This window comes from Vidua chalybeata, chromosome 2, assembly GCF_026979565.1.
Source record: "Vidua chalybeata isolate OUT-0048 chromosome 2, bVidCha1 merged haplotype, whole genome shotgun sequence".
Taxonomy (NCBI): domain Eukaryota; kingdom Metazoa; phylum Chordata; class Aves; order Passeriformes; family Viduidae; genus Vidua; species Vidua chalybeata.
Window position 1 is genome coordinate 94,968,230 of NC_071531.1, and position 10,400 is coordinate 94,978,629.

The following is a 10,400-nucleotide window of genomic DNA, read 5'->3' on the forward strand; positions in this document are numbered from 1 at the left end:
ATACAATTTTCATTTTACTGTTACCTCTGACTTTTTAAGAACTCAGTGATGAGGTTTTTTATTCTCTTATGTGTCATCTATTGTGACAATGTCCTGCTTTGTGGCTGGTGCACCTGTGCACAGCTTTATGGCAATAGCTAAAGCTTCCCATATCAGATTTATTCCTGAGAATTTTTTAGCCAACATAGACAACATCAAAGTTTACTATATGATATATGGACGCCCCCCTTAGCTCAATTTTACCTTCAAGTAGGTTCCATAGTCTTACACGAGTGTACATATGTATCATCAGGAGAAGAAACCATTGAGTATATAATTACTTTATATACTTTAGTACATGCTGGGTAGAACTGCACACGGTGGTATATATCCACTGAAAGCCCCCTCTGAGAAGAAAATCCATTAGAACAAAGACAGCTGGCTTTCATTCAGCTATAAGCTGGAGTCAGAGCAAAACAGTGTTGTAGTTGAGAGGAAGCCACTAGAAAACCTGAGAAGCTGGAGCATGTACCTCAGCACTGGTTTTCCTCAGTGTCCATGTGTCACTGGTCCTTAAGTAGCCCAGGTGGTGGTTGGAAAAGGTAAGGAGGTGACTGCTCAGTTGTTCGAAGTATGAATTCATTTAAAGTTTCATGGCACTTTACAGGTATTAATAACATAAACTGTTCTCTTTTTCAATCCCCAGGCCTGTGCTATAGGTACAACTCCTGTCTATTTGCTCTGTGTAGGCCAGATCATCAGTAGTCAGGATGAACTTCTAAAGCCAGTTTTCAAGTGTTAGCCAAAGAGTTTTGCCAATCTATTCAAGTAAGAATACAAACACATTATATGCACACATATAAATTATACATCCTACAATATATGTGTGTGTGTGTGTGGGCACCTACATGTGCATATAAATATACACACATTGTTAAGTATAAATATATTACTTGCAAAGGAGCAGCAAGGGCAATGAATAGAAGAACTATACTTATTTACTTTTTAATTAATATAGACTTGAAAAGTTTAGGGAATTTTTTAAAGTGGCACTGAAGCCAGTAGTAGTATTCTACAGCTATTAGTTTAAGACCTTGTTGTGTTTTCCTTTCTACAGGGGTTGTGTCCCTTATAGTGTTCTGTTTTCATAGCTCATTAGAACTGAACAAACCAGAACTAAATTAAACTCAGCTAAAACCATTGTAGTTAATCTAGGTGTGAAGCATGACATGAAAAACAGAATTTTGCCCAGTTTCCACATGAAAAAATAAAAAAAATAATCAGCTATGGCTGAGTCATAAAAGTCAGCCCATATCTACTAGAAACTGATGAAACTTTATTTTCCTTATGAAACTTGTCTAGGATTTTGGGGATCTTTTATTTAATTAGTTAGTTAGCTAGTTAGTTAGTTAGTTTTTAAGGAATGAAGATTTTAAGAATCCCTAAAATACTTACCTACATTTTTCTAAATCTCTTAGAATCCAGGAAGGACTATAAATCTCAGTCTTCTTTATATTTGGAGATACAAGAGGAACCCAATCTGAAAAATTTCTTTAACAAAAAAAAAGAGACAAAGAGAAAAAAAAAGAAAAAGAGAGGTGAAAAAAAGACAAAGGAAGTTCTCATGAAGCAAATGTCTTTGGAAACCTCAGTTTCATACTAGTGTAGATGTACTTGAACTTGTATCTCAGTTACGAGGAGGTACACATATGAAAATCTTAGAACTACATTTCAGTAACTGAAGCAAGCAGCTTCATAACTCAGCTTTATCATTCAGATCAGCACATGAAACAACTCTTCTCACCAAAGCAATATATCAGCTGAAATGAAAGGTCTCTTGCTGATTTTATACTCTTTATGTGCAGAGGTCTTCCCTTTCCCTGAAACTATTTGTAATCCTCTTAAATTTAGATAATTTATAGCTTCTGTCCTCAACATGCAGTAGATGTTATCAAAAATAAACATGAAAAGGATTACCATAAAGTATGGTTTCTTTACTGTTCTGTAAATTATTTACAGTTATACTGTAAAAGTGCTGTTAACTTGTGCGACAACAGAATTTGGGATTTTTCCCTTTGTCAACAAATCTTTGATATTTCTGTAAGGGCACTGTACTAGGTAGGATGTCTGGGAAAACAGAAATTGCCACTGCAGCAGGTCAGCATCCTGATGCTTCATCTGGCACAAGAGGAGCCAGTTCCAGAAGGTGAGACTCCTTGTCTTCAGGCATGGAATGTGTTTTGCATACTGCAAGGGTCAGAGAGAGTGAGACTTCCAAGATGACCAGGGGAGGTTTCCAAGATAGACACTGGACAGAATGGCAGCAATACAGAAAGTCCCTGGGATGGCTGAAAATGAGCCATGAGGAAAGGACCCCCGGGCAAAAGGGACAGTTACTTGCACATCATTGTTATTTCTGTCTGTCTGACTCTATCACTAGGAGTTCTATTACTTGGGAAGGCAGTTAATAACCATGGCCCAGATGAGAACAAAACCTGGCTTTTCAGCATTCAAGAGCTTTTCAATCTCTCAGAAGCATTCACTAATAAAATCTTACAAAACATCTTTGGCTAACTGATCACTGGCCACAGCTTGCCAGTCATGACTTACTGACATCAACTTTCAGGCAAATAAAGCACTTTGAGGTACTCACCCATCTGGCTGCTTCTGCAAAATGCCTGTAGATGCACTAGTGGCTTGGTGAATATACAAAGATATGAAGCATGTATTCCTCCCCTAAACACCGCAAGAGTTTTTTTAATGGGAAGCTAAACAATAAGTATCCAAAAAAAAAATTTCCATCAAGCAGCAAAGTAAACAGCCATCTCCACAAAAATGAACTTTACTTAGAATGAGATGTCAAAAACCTCTCTGTCCATGGAGCTGTAGGTTTTGGGCCTCTGAAAATCCTAACCATAAACATTAATGGAATTTTGGGCTTGAGACTGTGGTACCCGGAAACACAGGAGGCCAAGGTTAGAAAGGTCTGGAGAGAGAAGTACTGGAACAGTGCATTGCTCAACTCAGCATCCCTTACCAGTCATAGAGCACAAGCCTTGCAAAATGGGCTACCCATGGAGCTGGGAAGCTCAGGCACAGCTGCCATTAGGCTTAGGATTCAGAAAGTCACAAAGCCCACAGCTCCAAGAGCCCTGGGGGTGAGAAGGACATGCCAAGAGGTGCACGGTTGTGCACTAGCATTGTTCACCCCTTTGTAGTCTGGGACATTCATGATATTGGGGACCTCAGCCGCAGCCCTGAGCCATCATTAGGGTTAGAGATCACAAAGCTACAGAGGCTGCAGCTCCAAGAGCATTGGGGCTGGAAAAGGCATGGCACAGGGAGCATGCCACTGCACCAATGTCATTGCCTCCACAATTTACCAAACAGGACAACCAATGCTGCTGGAGACCTCATCCTCAGCTCCCAGCTGCCATTAGGGTTAGGCTTCAGGAAGCCACAAAGACTGTAGCTCCAGGGACACTGGGGCTGGAAAAGGGATGCCAAGAGGGGCACAGCACTGCACCTATGGCATTCATCCTGATAATTTTTTCAATTTGGCACACCCATGGTGTTGAGTCCAGAGTCTTCAGCTGTCATCCATCAGTGTAAGCATTAGGTTTCAGAAGTCCACAAAGACTAGAGCTCCAGGAACACTAGGGATGCAAACAACATGCCATAGGGAGCACCAAGACTGCTGTTGCAATGTTGCACTTCTGATGCAGTGAGAAAGACACAGGAGAGACAGATCATCTGTCTAGGGTTGGGGCTGAGCCTGCCACAGGCCAGGGAGAGGGATGTCTGCTCTTCCTTCAGCTCAGGCTAAGCAAAAACACAAATATGCATTTATTCATAATATTCAAAGCAGACAACACAGCCACAAATGTTTATGAAAGATGTAGGCAGAAAAAATAAAAGCAAAAATATGCTTGATCTGCTTATACTAAGGTAACAAGAGAAAGTTCCTTCATTCCATTATTCAGTGAATTTGCTGTTTACTTCCTGATGAGATGACAGTTTCTGCCTTTGCCCATGCTCCCTTTTTGAACTGATAGCTCAATTTTTGTAGCCAATGGGTCTTTTGAAACCTCCAAAAGAATAAAGACTGGCTTCATCTTTCACTCCTAAATGCTCTTCTTTTTCTATCTGAACTAGGAGACAGACTGTTTACCCTCATGAACAGAATAAACCATAGAATTATAGAATGGTTTGTGTTGGAAGGGACCTAGAAGACCATGTAGTTTCAAACACCCTGGGCAGGGAGCCTTCCACTAGACCACATTGCTCAGGGCCCCATCCAACCTGACCCTGAACGCTGCCAGAGATGGAGCATTCACTGCTTCTCTGGGCAAACTGTTCCAATGCCTCGCCATTCTCACAGTAAAATATTTCTTTCTAGTATCTAATCTAAACCTACCCACTTTAAAGCCATTGCCCCTTGTTCTGTCACTACATGACCTTATCAAATGTCCCTCCTTATCTTACCCCAGAAGGCTGCTCTAAAGCTGCTTCCCAACTGTAGCAGTGTTATGGCAACCACCATCTACTATGCTGCTTTGTTAGTAATTTCTTGGATCAGTTGTATTCCATTAGTAGCTATAGTACTAATTTTAATTAGTACTATAATATTAATACAATTAATAATAATAAAATATTCATTGAATAGCCATTGCTGATCTAAAAAAAATTAATTATATTTATCTATAAATAATTTTCTAAGGAGTGGTCCATTAGAAGTCACCTGCTGCTCATAACTGGTGAGCACAGGACTGTGGCTAAATGAAGGTCTAAGTCCTGTGTCCTCTCCCTTCAGCAGCTTTGTTCTGGGTCTCAGTGAGGAATGCACCTTTTGAACCCTGCATTCTCCATCATTTTGTTCTCAGGAACCTGTGTGCTTGTAGCACTGGCTGCAGATAATTCATTACTAATATTTGTCTAGAGTATACAGCAATCAATAAGTGAGGCAGCAAAAACACATTTTGGGTGGCTGCTCCTGAACCTCCGCAGAGAAAGATGTAGCACATACTCATAGATCTGCATGTGGATCTGCAAAAGGGAGATGAGAATGAGAAAATTAATCTCCATGTTCTCTGCTTTGTAGGTCCTCATTGAGCTAGAAGCAAAGATAGGTTTCATTGGTTGTCTGTTTGCTTTTATGCAGAAAGATTTAACTACTTCAATTATTATTTTTCCCTCTGTAACAGAGGCATATTTTGTTATTTAATTATGAGACTGAAGTTGGTGCTCCGACCTGTTGCACACCAGGAGAGTACAAGACAGGGATTGGGGGTCCTTTTCTGTTAAAGAGCATTAATGAAGGACAGCAATCATTTGCTCAAATTTGGTTATGGTCCAGATTAACTTTTGCCTAATGGTTCAGATTAGGTTTGTAGACCACCTCCCACCTTACAGAAGGTAGAAGAAAAGGGGCACAAAGGTACAAGACATGCTTAAGTTATACAACTCTGAACAGGGACAATGCTCCTATGTCTGTGTTACGTACCTATTGGATCATGTTTCCAAAATGGAGTGTTTACTGAAAACCAGAAGAAGATTCTTCTCTAATTAAGCCATCAGCTGATCAAAAGGGTAATCAAGAACAAAAGGAGGAAGAGAGAAGGAAAAGATGCACTAAGCAAACAAACAAGAAAACATTTAAACTAGAAGTCATCAAATTAGCATGACTAATGGCAAGCTGAAGTGATGGCAACCTACTGGTAGGAAGGATTTCAAAGACTCAGATATTGTCAGTCTGTCATCCTGGAGATAAAAAAGCAGAGTTATTAATATTCAGGAATTTACTTTTGAAGCTCTGGATCATCCCCTACACAGTTTTTCCATATAAACCAACTGAAGCCACTGGAGAAGGATTGAATTACATAGCAAGTTATATAGATGATGAAGTGGGAAAAGGAATGGTGAGGATAAGAAGAGTTTCTTAAATTTTAAGTTCTTGTACATGAATGAAAGAGAAACATACTGCTTAAATTAGCAGAACAAACAAAGCAAAGAATGGATAGAAACCTCAAGTAGGAATGATTCAGCCCATAAACCTGAGGGCTCAGCAGGAAAAACAGACAACAGAGAGAGAAAACAACTTAAATTTAAGAAAGAGGAGCTTTAAACTGATTACAGGAAAAAAATCTGACTCAAAAGGTTATTGGCCTAAAGACAGGCTGCCAAGAGAAATAGCTAAAGATACAATTATCAAAGAATTTAACTGTAAGCAAAGAACATTGACAGGCTTGTAACATTTCTGTATGGGATGAAGTCACCCTGATAAAGCCCAGACTAGACAGAGCTGTGATTCTTTACAGCCAAATTTCTCTTAAAAAATGGAGTGTAATTTCTTTTACTCACTTCCAGTAAATTAAAGCACATCAAACAATCTTTTTTATACTCAAATGTTGCAATGTGCTTGTCCTCAGAGTGCTTGTGCCTAGCCCAGGTTTACAAAGTTACTGCAGATTACAGCATTGTCATCTGACACATGCACATCATCAATGCCCGGGGCTGAAGCACTGCTTCTGTAAACAGCAGTGGGCTTGGGCAAAGAGCTTCCAGGTCCAAGTGCCAAGGCGAGCTTCTGCTGCCATATGGCATGGAGACAAGCAGCAGGGTCAGCATTTCACAGTGTGTTGCCTGGTTTCCTTCCTCAGATTGATGAGCATTAGCCAAGGAGTTGGTCATATAGGCTTGCAAGGCAGTATCACTTGTGTAGTCAGCTGGTGCAGATTTTATATAAAAATTAAAATAATCTAAATGTGTCAATATTCAGGGGTTAATTTTTCTGGGTTTCCCCTCCCTAGTCTTTTTCTTTTCTTTGTTAGGGCTGAGTGGTAGCTTCTAAGGAAAGCTAGATGGAAAATCAATGTTTCTTTTGAGAAGAAAATTAAAATTATGAAACAAGGGAATGCTTTTACCATAAAAGTACTCACAGGACTCAAATATTTAAGAGGTCTTTCAACAGGAGCTGTATTCATGGTCAAAAAAAATCATAACAGCACCTTCTGTGCTGGAAAGACCAAAATTACACAACTCAACCTAGCACAGGAGGCCTAGTAGCAGCCATTATCACTTCTAATTTCAATGGATCAAGATAGAAAAAAGGAAAGCATAAGGGTACTTCTCTCTTGCTGAAAAAGAGGAAGGATAATAGGAGTGCTTCACACTCAGGGATGAAGCAGAAGTAGGAGAAAGATGAGGAAAAGATGAGTGTATTGTTGCTTCCTCTCAGGGCTTTATTCAGTTATGTTGGAGAACAGTTGAGATCAAGTCCTCCAGCTGCAAGTGGGAAAAGGTCCTGAAGGTCCATTGTGCTGCCTGCTGCTCAAAGCAGCATCAAGCCAACTCTCCACTCATCCCTTCAGTGACCACAGACCTGAAAGAAAGACCCTTGCAGAAAGGTAGCCAGGTACCACCACCGAGCTGCCCTTTTGGGCAGGAGTACTGCAGGGTCCCATCCACCTCTCTTTGGCACAGCTAATTTAGGCTTCTCTCAGCTACTGAGTGGCTGATTTTCACAGAATATCTATGTCCTTAACTATTTTTGAGAATTCTGCCTCTTCTCTCCAGATTGGTTGAAATCAGCCAACAGACTTAGAAGTTGTGAAGGGAGGAGTGGGCGAGGATGACAGTAGGACATGAAGAGACAAAAAGAGGTAAGAGTTAAACTAACAGTATTCTGGCACTCAAAATAGTGATTTATTTCCACAGATATAGGCAAGTGGTGGTATGTTGACAGCTCTGGGGCACAGGAGCCTCACTGGAGTGTAATTTCAGACACATAAAAGACAGCACACATGAGACTGAATGAAAGTCCTATGGGAGATTTTTCTTCCACATTTAGACTTCAAGAAGGTAAGTAGCAAAGAGTTTAATTCTTGATTCCTAGCTATCCTGCTCAATTTTCTGACAAGCCTAAATCTCCATTACCTTCACTCTCACTGGAGGGGCAAGCACACAGCCCTGGTGTCACAGAGAAACAGCTGCATGAGAGAACTTGCTGCCTTTTGTGGGCTCACATTGAAATGTATGGCCATTTTACTGCAAATTCACATGGTTTTGTATTAGTTCACTCCCTCTTTACCTTTTTCCTGTAACAGTTTCTGGAGGAGTACTTTGAATTTGTCAGGTCTCTGTCTTCCTTCCAAATATATCTTCAACAAGGATCACAGGTTGACCTTTTAATGGCAACCAGAGGAAAAAGGAATAATATGATACTTTCTCATTTGCTACAGACAAATTAGAAGAAAATACAGTAATTAATTACTAAAGGTGTTTTCTTAGCAACAACAAAAACATCACCCACAGTTCTCAAAAAATGAATGCAGAAAATCACCAAAGTTTTCTGTCACACACAAGTGAGGGAAGGACTGTGTTTTTGCCACTGATGCATAAAAAGTTGTGGAATTTTGTGAAAAAGAAAAAGAAGAAAAATCTGGGTTTTCTCCTGCTTCAGTCAATGGAAGGGATCACTACTGCAGGAATGTGATGGGACATCTCTAGTGCCACTTCAACCCATCATTTCAATAAAGAATCAAATTGCTGTGCCACAGCAGTGGGATTGTGGTCCATAGCACACTTACTCTGTTGTGGCTCTCTCCTCCTGTGTTGTGGCTCTCAGTGCAGGGAGGACAGCTTTGGGCCACAGTGCTTTGCTTTCAGCTTTGTGGCTGCAAGGTCTGCAGGCAGAGAGGGCCTGTGGGGCTCTGCAGCCCTCAGTATTTAGGTGTGCATTAAGGAAAGGGTTTGAAAGATTTTTTAGCAAAAGGGATCTAGGCCAAAATATCTTCCTCAACTACAGTTTAGTTTAGTATTGCCCGGTCAAAAATGAGATATTTCATATTCTTAAGGAAAAACTGGAAATGATGAATTCATTATTTAATCAGGCTAATGTAGTAAATTAAGAGGTGATTCTGAAGAAATGATGAAAACTCTCTAGTGGCATGTTAATTATGACTTTCATCTATTAAGAAAGGAGGATTATGGATGTGGGCAAGAATAAAAAGAGATATATTTTCAGGGTCAGTGAATTTATATTTTCAGGCATCTAACAGAAAAGAATAAATTGATTTCCCTCATTGCAGGTAATTTGAGAAGTCTTGGACCAGATATGCCAGTTTTTTACTATATGGCAAAATTAAGCTTGCTGTGTTTCAAACGTCATTACCTGCTCAAACAAATATATGCAAATTCATGCTTTTGATCAAAACTATGCAGCCTCTGATAAGAGACAACCATCCCAGTGCTAGAAGTTCAACTTTGTAATTGTAATGTCATTTATTAATTCCTTACTGTGGATTTTGTTTCTCTTACCTAGAGCTGACATAAAAGGGTTACAATCTGGGGAGTATCCTGAAACATTATGGTATGTATACATGGTAATTGCACGTAAAATAGCAATACCAAACTCCATTTTACATGAAGGGAAATAAAGAATGAATTACTGATTTCCATTCAGATGATTTCTCTGCCTGGAGTGCAATCTGTCTGCAGTTCAGAATGAGAAGCTGGACATAATTGAGAGCCTATCTTCATTATCTACCTGTTGCCCAAAGGAGAACCATGATAAGACTTGGATAGTTCTTTGATATAATGCTACTAATCTCCTTCCCCCCTTACCTTGATTTCCAAAGTCCAATTTCCCTGAACATAACTGAAACAAGTACCAGGAGGAAAGTTGGAGTTTTGAACATGTTTCCTGTTTAGAAAAATGAAAGAAAAAGCCCAACCCCAAATCCAGCTGCTTTCCAGCAAAGTCTTGGTTATGACTATGTACTGCTGATTTGCAAGCTGCCCACAGGATTTCCATTTGCTTCCTGATGTCTGCTGCCCCATTTGCTGCCTGGCAGCTGCTCACAGCCAGTACACAGGCAGCAAACCTGCACCGATAGCTGCACTCTTTAGTCCCTTTGCAGAAGTATGTCTTTTAAGATTATCTTGGATTCAAGTATCTTTCAAAAAGGGGATTTCCCTGGCCTTCATTTAGCAAATGGTAAATGGTACTTCAGGCATCAGCAGAAGCTGCTGCTGACTGTGCAGAGCAGAGGAGCCTCATGACTGCTGTTGTTTTCTGGCAGAGACCAGCAGTGCAAATGCTGGCACACAGCAGGCCAGAGTTTAGATTTCTACCTACACCATAAGCGGAAAACATAGCCCAGCTAGTGCAGCTTTGAGGCAGAGCAAGAAGCTACAACAAGGGCAGCATTTAGGCCTAAGGTCTTCAGCAATTGCCTTTTCCCATATTGAAGGTTAAGTGGCAACAATTAATTAAGCTGAATGTCATCTACCACCTGGGGACAAGCGACTGCAAGATAGAGACTGTGCATGTCTTCTATTATTGCCCTGTAGAAAGCATTGCAAAAACCTAAAGCATGGATGTAATTTGAAGTTAACACACGATGCCTCCTCTCCACCTA